This window comes from Lactuca virosa, chromosome 5 (genome assembly GCF_052849685.1).
Source record: "Lactuca virosa cultivar CGN04683 chromosome 5, Lactuca_virosa_CGN04683_v6, whole genome shotgun sequence".
NCBI lineage: Eukaryota > Viridiplantae > Streptophyta > Magnoliopsida > Asterales > Asteraceae > Lactuca > Lactuca virosa.
The window spans coordinates 425,167,234-425,183,310 of record NC_136430.1 but is presented as its reverse complement, the minus strand read 5'-3'; positions in this window follow the sequence as shown (position 1 = coordinate 425,183,310).

Sequence of the window (16,077 nt, the reverse complement as noted above, 5' to 3'; positions counted from 1 at the left end):
TAAATTCTTGAGTTTTTCTTTTTGTGAAACTAACTCCTTGATATCTTGTCTAGTTTCAAAATGTATGACCAAAACAACATATTTTGGGTTTTATCCTGCAAAAATGGTATAATAACTAGGTTATAACTATTTTTGCTAGAAAAGCTATATTTTGTCCAAAGAAAATCTTAGTCTTTGTAGTCTTGTGATTATAACCTTTTTCTTATGAATATATAACATAGTTTATGTTTTGTTTTTCTTAGATTTACATCTCACAACTAACATACCACAATGAATGTTCTAAGAACTAGTGATAACCATATTTCATGCAAACAATACTTTATATTTAACATAGGGATGAAACATGCAAATATTTATGTAAATATTCCATATATTGCTTGCCCCCCCCCCCTAAAACATGAAAAAATCGAAAATATGGGGGTATGAAATCACCTTGAGTGTGGTTGTGGTTGGATAAAGAGGTGATGGTGAATATCTTCATGCTTAGAGAACTTTGAAGGTGGTTGAAGAACTCTTTGAATATGGTATTATCCTATGAGTTTTAACACATGATAATGTGTGTAAATGAGATGAAACTAGCATAAAAGTGTGTAGTAACACTAGATTATGAAGAAAACACTTGCCAAAATGTCAAGAACCACTTTGAATAATTTAGCCTAACGAGGAAAAGTTTTGTTCTTGAGAGAATACAGAGTAAGTTGAAGAAAATTGGAATGGTGGGGGATTGGAGGTGTTCTTGGCCGTAGTTAAGGAATGGGAAGGTGAAGTGATGTTTGCATTGTTATTTGATGGATAAAATCCTCGATGCCTGCTGGATATTATTTTGTGTTTAAAAGGGTGAAACTCTCATATCACTAAGTCAACTCTTCTTTTCTTTTTCTTTCCGACCGAGAACAACATTAGACCACCGAAATCACATAGTGATCTCGGTCCAGCACCCCCAAAATCAAAGAGTTTTTGGTCCTAGCCGAGAACTCTAAAAGCGAAAACATAGAGTTTTCGACCCTAAACCGAAAACCCTAAAAACAAGATAAAAACTCTAAATTCATGTTCTAATCAATTGGCTTTTGTTGACTTCTTTGACTTCTGCTGACTTGTTGACTTTGATTGACCCAGAACTGCCAGTTGTCACATCATCCCCCCGTTATAGGGAATTTAATCCCGAAATTAGTTCGGGCGTGGGTACTCATGAGCTAGGGAAAAGTTGTGGGTACTTCTGTTTCATTTGATCTTCTCGTTCCCAGGTGAATTCAGACCCTCGCTTGGCGTTCCAACGAACCTTCACTGTGGGTATGCAAATTTTATTTCGTTCTTTTGATCTCCCTGTCCATGACTTCCAAAGGTTCATCTATGAAGTGTAGACTCTCTTTTACCTCGATTTCATTGAGTGGAATTACAAGAGTCTCGTCGGACAGATACTTCTTCAGACTGGACACGTGGAAGGTGGGGTGTACGTTACCGAGTTGTTATGGTAGTCGGAGTTTGTAAGCCACCGAGCCGATTCTAGCAAGGATCTCGAATGGCCCGATATACCTTGGATTCAGTTTCCCACTTTTTCCAAAACATATCATTCATTTTCAGGGTGATACATTTAACAGAACACGGTCACCAACCTGGAATTCCAAGGGTTTGTGTCGTTTATCTGCATAGCTCTTTTGCAGATCCCGGGATGCCTTTAATTTTTCACGGATCTGCACAATCTTCTCCGTAGTTTCCCGTATGATCTCAGGGCCAGTGAGTGTGCTATTAGAAACTTGTCCTCTTGCTAGTTGCGTGTCGCCCACCTCAGCCCAACACAGGGGTGATCTACATTTGTGCCCATAGAGAGCTTCGAATGGCACGACTTTGATGCTAATGAGATAGTTGTTATTGTATGAAAATTTGATAAGTGGTAAATGGGTATCCCAGGCTTTACCAAAGTCTATCACACAAGCTCTCAACATGTCTTCCAGAGTCAGAATTGTTCTCTCGCTTTGCCCGTCAGTTTGGGGATGGTACGCTGTACTCATGTCGAGTTTGGTTCCCAAGGACTTTTGAAGTGATTGCCAAAATCGTGAGGTAAATCTACTATCTATGTCGTATATGATGGATATTGTCACCCCATGTAGTCGTATAATTTCTTTAATGTACGTCCTTGTTAGCTTTTCCATCTCGTCGGTCTCTTTTGTTGGTAGGAAGTGTGCGGATTTGGTTAACCTGTTAATGATCACCCAGATGGTGTCAAGTCTACCCGTCGTCTTGGGCAACTTGGTTATGAAGTCCATGGTTATCCGCTCCCACTTCCACTCGGGTATATCTGGTTGCTGAAGCAAACCCAAGGGCTTTTGGTATTCTACCTTGACCTTGGCGCAAGTCAAGCACTTGCCCACCTAGGTAGCAATTTTTGCCTTCATGTTTGGCCACCAATAAAGTTTCTTGAGGTCCAGATACATCTTGTCTAAACCGGGATGAACGAAGTATTTGGTTTTGTGAGCCCCGTTCATGACAACGTCTCTGTACCCGCCGAATCTCGGTGTCCATATTCGATCCATGAGGCAACGAGCCCCATCATCCTTGACTTCAAGGTTTTTATCCATTCCCCGCAAGGCCTCACCTGCGACGTTCTCGGGTTTCAAAGCTTCTAGCTACGCCTCCTTGATTTGTGTGGACATGTGTGAATGGATGGTCATGGTTAATGATTTTACACGGCGACTTGAGTATTCTTTTCGACTTAAGGCGTCTGCTACTACGTTGGCCTTGCCTGGATGATAACGAATTTCACATTCGTAGTCATTTAGTAGTTCTACCCATCATCATTGTCTCATGTTGAGCTCTTTTTGATTGAGAATGCGCTGAAGACTCTTATGATCTGTGAAGATGGTGCATTTTGTGTCGTAAAATGTAGTGTCTCTAGATCATCAGGGAAAATACCACTGCTCCTAATTCGAGGTCGTTGATAGTTTCATTTTATTTACTTCTTTTTATAGTTTATTTTAGCATATTTCATTCGCATTTTAGTTAATTTTCATGCATATTTTCTTTTTTGTTATTTTATGACTATTTCGGGTACTCTCTAGTTTCCTGAGCATAATTGCAGATTTTTTGGAGACTAGCGGAGCGGGATCTTTGGGAGGCGATTGGGCTTGGAGGACAATGAGGATTTTGGGCTTAATGGCTATGGATGTGATGCAAGGAGTGGGCTTGTCAATTACTTGAAGGCATGGGAGAATTTAACTTTAAATTTGCAAGATACGGGAGAATTTTCGAGTGTGTGAAGATTGATGATCGGGTGTTTGCGGAAGCTATGAGTGATTTGGAGACGTCAAATTGGGTTCAAATTGAAGACATCTTGAAGAAAAATGGTCTAGGAACTGATCGGGCTCAAACTGAGCCAGTGGTTAAGCTGTGGAGGCCCAACACTTGAAGAAGGCCAAAAACTCGTCACTCTCACGCGACCCGCGTGGATTCCTGCTGGGTATTTTCGGAATTTTACTTGGAGCTCTATATTAGGAAGGTTGGTGTGCCACTTTAGCACACTCTTGGACATCCGAAAACTCACAAATTCTCTGGAGATTTTGAAGCACCTTGAAGGCCAAGAACTTCATCATTTTTGCTCTTAATCTTGTTCAAAGTTTGGTACAATCTCTTCTAACTTTGTTTTCTTGTGTTTAGCCATGTTAGGCTAAACCAAAATTGGTTGACTTTGGTGAAATCTTTTGACTAGTTGTTGAATGTTGAAGATTCCATAAACTTGTTGTTGAATCTTTTGGAATGTTTTGTGTTTTAACATATTATCACTACTTATATGTTTTTATTCATGAGTTTAAATGTGTTTGTGGTGATTAGTTGGCTAATTTCTTGATTAAGTAAAAGATCCTCAAATTAGCAAGCAACATATGATTTTTGTGTTAGTTTTGCTTCACACAATCATAAAACATTTCCTCCAACATGGTAATGAAAGCATTTGACTCCTTTTGGATTTGGCAACTTTTTAGTGCTTAATGCTTGTTGACTTTCACTAATTACATGCTTAATGGGAATTGTGACTTTGACTAAGGAAAGTGTTATGAGCTTCTCTAACCATTTCATAAACTAAGAAAGGTCTAGGTAATCTCAAGCTTCTTGGATTACTATAGCCAAATTAAGGATTTAAAACAAGTATTGCACCTTTAGATTCTAATGATATGTTCATCAAAAGTCAAAGTGAGGAAACCTAAAGTCGACCATCTTTCTCTTATTGCTTTTACATCAAAACCTTGTTTTTGTTGAAATTGTCTATTTAAATCTTAGTTTAATCCTAGTTTATTTCAAGTGTTTCAAAAGATCAAAACCCCCATTTTTACTTTTATTGTCATTTTAAAAGTACTATTACAAAGAGATTTTTCATAGAGTTATAAAATTGAACCAATCTCTGTGGATACGATCCCTTTGCCACTATACACTATTTTAGTATAAAAGATATAGGGTTATTAATTTTGTTGGCCTCGACAACCACCAGTCGTGCGTAGTATAATTGACCTCATGAGTCTTGAGTTGTCTTGAGGCATAGGCGATGACCTTTCCTCGTTGCATGAGCATGCATCGTAGGCCCTTCTTGGATGCATCATAGTAGACCACAAAGTCTTCGGTCCCTTCTGGGAGAGACAAGATTGGAGCACTGCATAAGGCTTGTTTAAGCGTTCGGAAGGCAATTTCTTGTTTATTATCCCAGTTGAAAGTCACTTCCTTCTGAGTCAAGGTAGTGAGCGACTTTACGATTTTGGAAAAATTATGTATAAACCTCCGGTAGTAGCTAGCAAGGCCCAAAAATTGGCGTATCTCTGTCGGTGTTCTTGGTGTTGCCCAGTTTTAATCGCCTTGACATTGTAACGGTCCACGTGTATCCCTTCCTCGTTGACTACGTGTCCCAAGAAGTCTACCCTTCGAATCTAGAATTCGCATTTCGAGAATTTTGCATACAGTTTCTGTGCCTTTAACGTCTCCAAGACTTGCCGTAAATTCTGACTATGTTCTTCCTTGCTTCGTGAATAGATTAGTATGTCATCGATGAGTACTATCACAAATTTATCCAGGTAAGGTTGGCACACACGGTTCATTAGGTCCATGAACACCGCTGACACATTAGTCAAACCTAAGGGCATTACTACAAACTCGTAGTGACAGTAGTGAGTTCTAAATGTCGTCTTAGGAATATATCCTTCCTGAATTCGCAGCTGATGGTACCCCGACCTTAGATCAGTCTTTGAGAAGTAGCTCGATCCTTACAGTTGATCCATCCTTCTTTTTCACGAACAAGACTGGTGCTCCCCAAGGCGAGAAACTCAGTCTGATGAATCCTTTACTTAGCAGTTCGTTCAGTTGACTGGATAATTCCTGCATTTCAGCCGGTGCTAAACGGTATGGGGATTTGGATATGGGGTTTGATCCAGGGATCAAGTCGATTTTGAACTCGACTTGTGTGACACCAGTCAAATTTTGGTCAAAAATAAATTGATCAATAATCGTAATTGGGATAAACCAAGTGGTAGAGTTTGTAACAAGGTTTCCAAAGATATAAAGAACACTAAAATCCGAGTTATAACAAAGAAGTTATGACCAATCGAAAATCCGCGACAAAACCGGCAAAACACTGTTCAGTGTAAAAACTGAATTTTCGATAAAAGGCTTTTTAGCCTTAACAATCTAAATGAAAGTTGTAGTTTATGTTAAACCGAGAACTTTCATAAAAAGAACGGAAAAATCTGACTTCGTATGAGGAAATTATGATTTTTCTAAGTTTCGGTATAACAGTGTACAACAAAAACTCGAAATAAAGATCGAACGATTTTTAGCCTACACAACCTAAACGAGAATTGAAGATCTCGTCGGTAGTAGTACAAAGGTAAAAAGACAGACAAAAACGGACGTCGTATGAAGAAGTTATGAATTTATAACGGATTCCCGTCCCGGTCTGTTTAAAATAATAATATTAAAAATAAAGTCAAAATTAGCCGACGAAGTCTAAAAGAAAGTCGTAGAGTATGATTTTACCTATGCGTGCATATAAAGAACGCCAAAAACGGAGCTCGTATGCGAAAGTTATGATTTTCGCAAGTTTGGCACAAAAATAAAGAAAAAATGGGAAAATCGGGCAATTTCGCATGCCACGTCACCCTCGCACGTGGCAGCTGCTGAGTGGACCGAACCCATGCGTGGCACCTCCTGATTGGACCGCAGCCGAGGTCCACTTAGAAGCGAACAACTTCGCATGAGATGCCCCGGAGACACCCCTCGGACACCCTCCTTCGCACGTGGCCCCTTCCCATTGGACCGAGGTTTGGTCCAATCCGAGCCTAGCACCTTGTGAGCCTTCGGTCCGAAGTAAGCCACCTGTCCGACGTGTGTCAGCTTCGCATAGCTCCGGGCCCGAACCTTCGGACTATATATATGCATGTGAGGGCTTCCGAATTTTTACACTTTTTCACCCCAATTTTCATCCTTTTTCACATTTTCCACTCCCATAAGCTCATATACAACCCCTAAAGCCCCGGTATCAAGTCTCGAACCCTAAGCAAGGCTTGAAGCCCCGATATTCCCGATATATGATTTTCACTCTACTTCCTTTTCTTTGTTTGGATGTGGTTTTAGAGTAGGATTACTTATTCAAAGGTCTATTTGATCTGGATTATATATAATCGGTACACACCATGTGATTATAGAAGGACAAGAAAGGAACATAGGAGAATAAACCCGTTAGATAAACATAGTTACTCCCGCAATCAATAGAAGAATCAAGGAGGATCCAACAGAATTTCATTAGGAGAATCCCAAGAAAGAAACATAGGAGAAGTAAACAAACTATAGAAATCATTTAGTGCCTTTACCCTATTAAGGACACCAATGAGATATTCGCATGAACTTCCTAGATTCAAAATCTTCATTATGGAGTAATGGGGATCAGTATCAGAATCGGAAGTAAGATAGCCCGGGAATTCAATATACCTACAGAGGAGAAGGACACCCTATAGATACCAGGAGAGAACAAATCATTACCACCCAGAATAGAACAAAGGAAAACCACGCATGATTCATGTGAAGTGTTCGAGCACCTTTTCATCTAAGTTATAACTAGTAAATCAGTTCAATCTAGTGAGTTAGTGATTTAATTACTCACATTAGGTTTGGAGCTTATCCTCTTTTCCTGTCACAGCTAATAACAATAAATCAGATCACGAAATCTTAATTGATAGTGATTACTTCTCAAATTCATAAGTCTATTTTATGTAGACACCGTTATGAATTGTTTTCGAATATTTTCGAAAATTGGGAAACGATATCCACCAAACCAAGGTAACTTAGTTTGGATAATACTCAGTTCATAACCATTCTAGAAACTTATTCCTGTTCCTCACCAGGACTGCATCATAGGGATGCAGGTCGAATCATTAAGAACAATATAACAAAATGAAAGATTAATACATAGATACAAATGGTTAGAAGACATCTAGAGACACGATAGTCGCTCACGAGCTCATTTTCTTATCATGTAACAGAATCATGCCTCCAAAGAAGTAAAACCAACCCACCAGCGAAACACCAATCCTTCAGATAGATGCGGCTACGTTTCAAGCTGCGGTCATAGCAGCTGTAGTAGCTGTCATGGCACACCTTAATGCTAACAATACAAATGTTAGTAGTAATGCTATCGGTAACCCCGATCGTGGTGATGGCCAAGTACAGCCACAAGCACCTACTTGTAAGAACACCTCGAACCTTAAGCCTAATATCCTTAAACGAAAGTTCGAGAACACGAAAGGGAGTTGTTCAACTCAAGAACCTAACAGAGGGCAACGAACTGGGGCAGTTACTACCCCCATCAGCCCTATTATTCTAGCACCTACCAAGCCGTACTTAGGAAACCTCCCACACTGCAGCAAGTGCAACTACCATCATCATGGAGTTTGTCGAGAGCTGCATTGCAATAGATGCAACATGAATGGGCATACCGCCCGCATCTGTAGAACTCCGGTTGAGTTGATCACTTCAACTACCAATGTTGGAACCATTCCCATATGTCACCTTTGTGGTGAAATAGGACATTACAAGAGGGATTGTCCAACAGAGAAGAACGACGGCGGAGCAGGAGGATTTTGATCCCAATACATGGGAAAGCATCAAAGAACCCTGCTATATTTTGGTACGCTTCCAAACCCCGATAATTATCTATAATTATGATTACTCTTCCGTTCAAATTAAATCACAACAGTTATATAAAATTTGAAACCCTAACAGGTAAGCTATGATGGCTTAGTGTATACATAAGGGTCATTTATAATTAAGATTTGTAGACTTAGAGTGAGTAATCCCGCCTCATTTCCTGTTCCTTGTTTGGTTGTGGATTTAGAGCAGGGTTGCTCAGTCAAAGGTCTTACCAATCTTAATTATACATGACTTGTATACACCAAGCGATTATAGAGAGACCTAGTAAGGATGGTTTCATGAAAGTTCATAATTTCAAATTATCAGAACCCTCGTATTGGTAGTACCCTCTAATTTCGAATCAAAAAGGGTTTCGTAGTGATAATAACAGAATAAAACCAGAAACATTGAAAACTTAGGTTCATAAGATATCATCCTAGTAATCATTCGTCCCAGCACAACTTAATATCTATTTCGTCGAGAAGATTCTGACATTCTCATCCGACATGGTTTGGCCTGGCCCTTACCATGTGAAAATTCTTATGCTGTATAAGAGAACTTTTCCTTAATCAGCCATAAGATGAAATTCTTTCAATCCATAACACAAAACCCTTAGGTTGTCTCTCGTTTCAAAACTTCAGAAGTACCCATGCGAATAGTACCACGCCATTCTAGCCTACTCAGTAGACAGAAAACTTCAAACGAAAAGCACCGAAGTAGTCTTCGAATTCAGTAACTACCAAAGTACCTCAATAGATCTCATAGGAAAATCATCGAACCATAGGTCAAGTTCAAGAATAGAGACTAAGAACTCATTGAGTTATTCTATCACTGCTAAGTGTATACACGAGAGTGGTATATAAGTTAGACTTAACAAGATTAAGGATGTGTGATTCCGCCCTATCTCCTGTTCCTTGTTTGGTTGTGGACCTGGGGCAGAGTCACCCATCCGAACGTTTTTGTGAAATCTAAATTATATACGACTTGTATACACGAGGTAATGGTGGATGAGCCAAGTATGAGTCCTATCATGAACTTCAGAGCAAAAGCCAGCATTCTACCAGGTGGAATTCAACATGAGACCACGACAGTGGGTCGAGCTACTAAATGACTACGAATTTGAATTTCGTTATCATCTCGACAAGGCCAATATAGTAGCTGACACCCTAAGTCGGAAAGAGTACCCAGGTCATAGTGCCAATCACGGACTATGATAACCCTTTCAAATCTCTCCACATAAAGTAAGGAGGCTCAACAAGAAGCCTTGAAACCTGAAAATGTGGCAAGTAGAGAAGATAACTAGAATGTGTGAGTGCACGGTATGCCAATACCTGTTATCTCTACAGAGATAATAGAATCATCTCCCAGTTCAGACCGTCACTCAAAAATCTCTAGGAACCAGAGTAATCATGATTCTATGGGATCGACTATGGTAAAGAATGGGATATCCATTTACCAATTAGTCGAGTCCTTTATCACACTAGCATTCAAGTTGCTCCATTCGAAACCTTCTGTGGTCACAAGTACAGATTCTATCTGCACTGGACTAAAGTAGGTAATACGGAACTAGCTAGAAATCCAATTTTCACACAGCACCCTCGCTGATCTGGAATTCATCCGAGAAACTACCAAAAAAAAACAAAATACGAATCGGGAAGCGCCATAAAGCTTCCAGAGTTAACCAGAGAAGCTACGGATTCGATAAAAGAAAACCCTTGGAATTCCAGGATTGATGACCTTGTCATATGAAGGTCTCACCCTGAAAGGACTAGATGCGCTTGGGAAAGCGTGAAATACAAAACTCAAGGTACATAGGACCATTTGAGGTTATTACTAGAATCGGTCTTGTACTTTTAAACTTAGACTACCACAAAAACTTAATAACATTCATCCCATCTTTCACATATCAAATCTAAAGAGGTGTCTATCCGATAAAACACTTGTTATTTCACTCGATGAAATCAAGTTAAATAAAAGTCTACGCTCTGTAGAAGAAACAATAAACCATGGATAGGGAAATCTGAAGAACCACGCTAAGTCTTATCCCGTTAGTGAAGGTTCGCTGGATTACAAACCAGGGACCTGGATTCACTTGGGAAGGAAAGATTAGACCTAGTCCATGAGTATCTCTTTAGACTTAATTTCGGAATGAAATTCCCTCTAATGGGGGGATAATGTGACACCAGTCAAATTTTGGTCAAAAATAAATTGATCAATAATCGTAATTAGGATAAACCAAGTGGTAGAGTTTGTAACAAGGTTTCCAAAAACATAAAGAACACTAAAATCCGAGTTATAACGAAGAAGTTATGACCAATCGAAAATCCGCGACAAAACCGGCAAAACACTGTTCAGTGTAAAAACTGAATTTTCGATAAAAGGCTTTTTAGCCTTAACAATCTAAATGAAAGTTGTAGTTTATGTTAAACCGAGAACTTTCATAAAAAGAACGGTAAAATCTGACTTCGTATGAGGAAGTTGTGATTTTTCTAAGTTTCGGTATAGCAGTGTACAGCTAAAAACTCGAAATAAAGATCGAGCGGTTTTTAGCCAACACAACCTAAACGAGAATTGAAGATCTCGTCGGTAGTAGTACAACAATAAAAAGACAGACAAAAACGGACGTCGTATGAAGAAGTTATGAATTTATGACAGATTCTCATCCCGGTCTGTTTAAAATAATAATATTAAAAATAAATTCAAAATTAGCCGACGAAGTCTAAAATAAAGTCGTAGAGTATGATTTTACCTACGCGTGCATATAAAGAACGCCAAAAACGGAGCTTGTATGCGAAAGTTATGATTTTCGCAAGTTTGGCACAAAAATAAAGAAAAAATGGGAAAAACCGGGCAATTTCGCATGCCACGTCACCCTCGCACGTGGCAGCTGCTGAGTGGACCGAACCCATGCGTGGCACCTCCTGATTGGACCGCAGCCGAGGTCCACTTAGAAGCGAACAGCTTCGCATGAGATGCCCCGGAGACACCCCTCGGACACCCTCCTTCGCACGTGGCCCCTTCCCATTGGACCGAGGTTTGGTCCAATCCGAGCCTAGCACCTTGCGAGCCTTCGGTCCGAAGTAAGCCACCTATCCGACGCGTGTCAGCTTCGCATAGCTCCGGGTCCGAACCTTCGGACTATATATATGCATGCGAGGGCTTCCGAATTTTTACACTTTTTCACCCCAATTTTCATCCTCTTTCACATTTTCCACTCCCATAAGCTCATATACAACCCCTAAAGCCCCGGTATCAAGTCTCAAACCCTAAGCAAGGCTCGAAGCCCCGATATTCCTGAGAAGTAACCTCTCTCTTGTCGAAACTCTGCCCAATTTGAGCCGGTTTCTCGTTAAATAAACTCTTTACGGGAAACGAAAGGCTGCCCGAATCACCGCTTGTCAAGGTGAGTTCATACCCCTATAATATACCTTTTCAATGGTTTTTAAATGCTTTTTAGGGGGGAATACAAGTTTAACACAATAATAAATTGTGTAAATAACTGTGTGTGATAATAATCACACAGAAAGTTTCCGTATGCTTTTAAGAATTACCAAATACTTCCAAAATAACTTAAAGCCATGTTAAATCTTAAAGTCATGTAAAAACTCCGTTAAATTCTTTGAAAAATGTTTTATAAGCTATTTCAAAGTATAAATGCCAAAATCATGTTTATATATGTATAAATATATAAATAAGATTTGAAGGGCTTAGGACTACTGAATTATCCTATATCCTTTTCCTTGTTTGGATGTGGAATTAGGGTTGTATTGTTTGTCCGAAGGTCGTTTCCTTCTTAATTATATATATATTATACATATATGAGTACCAAAGGTTACTCCTTTTGGTATCTTCACCTTTGTATCAGGCTGAGCAAAGGTGTTCATCCATCAGAAACCATGCTAATCAGATAGAACATATAAATTATAATAGGTATAATTTATCATTCAAAACTAAAGATACAAGTATGAATTACAACTGTATACTTTCCAAGGAAATTACCAAAATTCATTCAACTATACCAAGATATGTATAATACCTTTAATATACGAATAACATATTAAAGAAGTAAAGATACATCATACCTAGTTTGCATTAACAAAGGTACGATACAGAGTACCAGGGTTAGCAAACACGTGGTAATGTCGGGTTTGCATTAACAAAGGTACGATATACAGAGTACCAGAGTTAGCAATCACGGGTAATAATACATCATACCGGGTTTGCATTAACAAAGGTACGATATACATAGTACCAGAGTTAGCAATCACGGGTAATAATACATTCTGTCGGGTTGGCATTAGCAAAGGTACTATACAGAGTACCCGAGTTAGCAAACTCGAGGTAATAATACATCTTACCGGGTTTGCATTAACCAAGGATACGATACAAAGTACCAGAGTTAGCATTCATTGGGTAATAATAATAATACATCGGAAATCTCGTTGAAACAATAAATTTGTGAGACCCTTCACGGTGTACTTATCTAAGTACGGCCTTTTTAAGTCCTGAACTATTAGCCAGAATCTCTTGTAGGGAGAGCGTGAATTTGTGTATAGATCTATATGGGACTGACAATCCCGCACCTCTATTGTTCGCTACAGTTTGGCCGGCAGGCCTAGGGTGTCAAATATCATTCCAGTTCCGACGCCTGAAGAACGTCGCTGCAGGCATTTCCGTCATATTAGTATGGTTAATAGGACGCACATGGATAAAACAACGAGTGAATTACAAAGTAATATACTTCTCTTATAACAGTAAGAAAAGTTAATTATATCCCGACCAGATATACCTTAAGTAGCTTTTACTTACAGTAAGAGCTACGTATCATGAAATCAAGTATTGTACTTCTGGTTTTGAACATTTAAAACCACAAGGCAGTATTATGGATAATACAATACTCTCCAGGATTAATACTAAGGTTTTTACTGTAGAACAGATATAACTAAGAACACTTTTACAAATGAAACGGTTTATGGGATTAAACCACTGTTACAAATGAAATAGTTTATGGGATTAAACCACTTATACAAAGGAAACGGTTTATGGGTTTAAACCACTCATCAAATGAAACTTAGTCATTCAATCCATGTAAACTAGTATAACATAAAAAAATCTTTAGTGGTTAATTCTATAATTCCTTAGTTATTACATCAGAGTTGTACATAAGTAATATCCGATTGACAGTGAAATGTGTGACTTCCGCCTTACTTCATGTTCCTTGTTTGGTTGTGGGCTTAGGGCAGATACACCCATTTGACTGTCCATTCGATATTGTGTTATATATAATCAGTATAAACTAAGTAATTACAGAGGGAAACTATTGAGGTTATCAGTTAATCACCTCAAGAAATATAGGATTTCCTGGAGAAACCAGTGTGTTGGGTTTTGAGCATTCTAACACTTCCTAAGTGTACATGCGATCCTATTAAACCTTGGATCTATGTTTGTCTAAGATACATGCAAAATATTATTTTCCAAGGTTTATAACCTATCTAGCATGGCATGGGGTACTTTTAACCATAAAAGAACTAGATGAATTACATACCTTTTGTTGATTGTTGATTCCTTGGAGTTTGAGAGCCAAGCACCAATAATGTGAATACCTCAAATGGAAATCACAAATCACCACAAACTTGGAAAATGTATGAGAGAGTATACTAACTCTTGATTTTGGCCACCACACTTACACACACATTAGTGTCTTTTTCATGCAACATAAGCTTGTTTATATAGTGTACATGGTTAGGGTGAAACCCTAATTACCCATGTCTTTTCCTCTTCCAAGGATCCATGGGTAAAAGCTCCATGGATCATCCATGGACTTCCATATAAGCTTAGTCCATTCCAAATGAGTGTTAGCCCACACCATATAAATATAATAGCCCATGATTTAATTAGTCTTCCTTTTAATCACTAAATTAATTCATAATTAATTCAAGTTTAAAACTAATTAAGTAACATGACTTTATATTAATATATTATAACTTATAATATATTAATAAATCGTAAGTATACAACTCTCATAAAATTATCCATAACTAGTTCGGGTGAAGTGCAACCCAAATGGACCATGCCGGGTCGGGTCAAGTATATACCAAATAAGTTATGGACTTAGACACCTTATCCAACAGACTCCCACTTGGATAAGTCTAATAAATGTATTTGCCTATATTACTTCAGGAACCAACCGGCAATCGTAGCTCTCGAAAACTCTTGTGAACTATGAAGCGCCATTTTAGATAAGTGATCATATAATCCTCTGCTCTCATGATATCAGCCGGACAAATACATGGAACAATGTCTTACTTATTGTCTAGCAGTTGTTTCTCGATTTCCGATTTGTTTGACAAAGAACTTAACTGAACACATCAATTTAGTTCTGACCGGGCCCGGTACATGGGTCAACACAAAATCATCGAGGGGCCCAGATATCGCTTCTATTTCTAGAAGGAACAGATAAACTTCGACTCATATGCTTGTTCTACTACTTATTGAATTGCACACAAAGGCACGTTTTATAACATCAAGTTACTGATGCGTTTACGTGCAATCAATGCACAACCAACTCATAAGTAACAACTCACGATCACTCGAGATAAATTCCATGAAGTGATACAAGTGAGCGTGGGTTTATTCCAATACTCATAACTTATGAGCACTCATGAACGTTGTAGCAACCATTGCTATGTCTAAACACCTTTAGCCATCTACAAACCCAATTCATGACAATCTTGATTCATACCTACTTCCGACGTATGACTGATTGTGGAAGTTTGAATAAATTAATTATTCTGGAAGTCAAAACATGCAAAACTGAAACAATAGTAAATAATTGACAATGATAGTAACACTTTACTCATAAATAAATCACACATTTTATTCATCATCAAACATCGATTACATTTTACAAGTTTCAGAAAAATTATCTAATCTGTAAAACTAACATCGTCCCTCAGCCCGATGCACCTCGCATGCTGCAAATGCTTAACCCTCGTCAGTCCCTTTGTAAGGGGATCCGCAGGGTTCTCATCTGACGATACCCTCTTTGCCACGAGGAGTCCCTCTTCTATCTTGTGTCTTATGAAGTGATATTTTCTGTCAATATGTCGGGATCTGCCATGATCTCTTGGTCCCTTGGCTAAGGCAACCGCACTATTGCTGTCACAGAAAATCTCCATAGGCTCCTTAATAGCTGGTACAACTCCAAGGTCTCCGATGAAGTTCCTCAGCCATATCGCCTCCTTTGCCGCTTCACTCGCTGCTATGTACTCTGATTCACAAGTCGAATCAGCTACAGTCTCCTGTTTGGAACTCTTCCAAGTGATTGCCCCTCCATTTAAGGTAAAGACCCAGCCCGACTGAGAGCGGAAGTTATCCCTATCAGTCTGAAAGCTAGCATCACTATACCCTACTACTCTCAAGTCATCACTCCCACCAAGGGTAAGGATCCAATCCTTAGTCCTCCGCAGGTACTTGAGAATATTCTTTACCGCAGTCCAATGAGCCTTGCCAGGGTTCCCCTGATATATGTTGACCATGCTCAAAGCGAAGGCCACATCAGGACGGGTACAAGTCATAGCATACATGATCGAACCAACAGCGGAAGCATAAGGTAATCGACTCATCTCAGCTATCTCATCTTCTGTACTCGGGCTCTGAGCCTTGCTCAGTTTGGCATTGCTTTGGATCGGTAATTCTCCTTTCTTGGAATTCTGCATGTTGAACCTTTTCAACACCTTATCCAAGTAGATACTCTGACTAAGTCCAATTAGTCTTTTACTCCTTTCTCTTAATATCCTTATCCCTAGGATATAGGTAGCTTCTCCAAGGTCCTTCATAGCAAAGCACTTCCCAAGCCAGGACTTAACCTCCTGCAAGGTTGGGATGTCATTTCCTATGAGTAGTATGTCATCCACATAC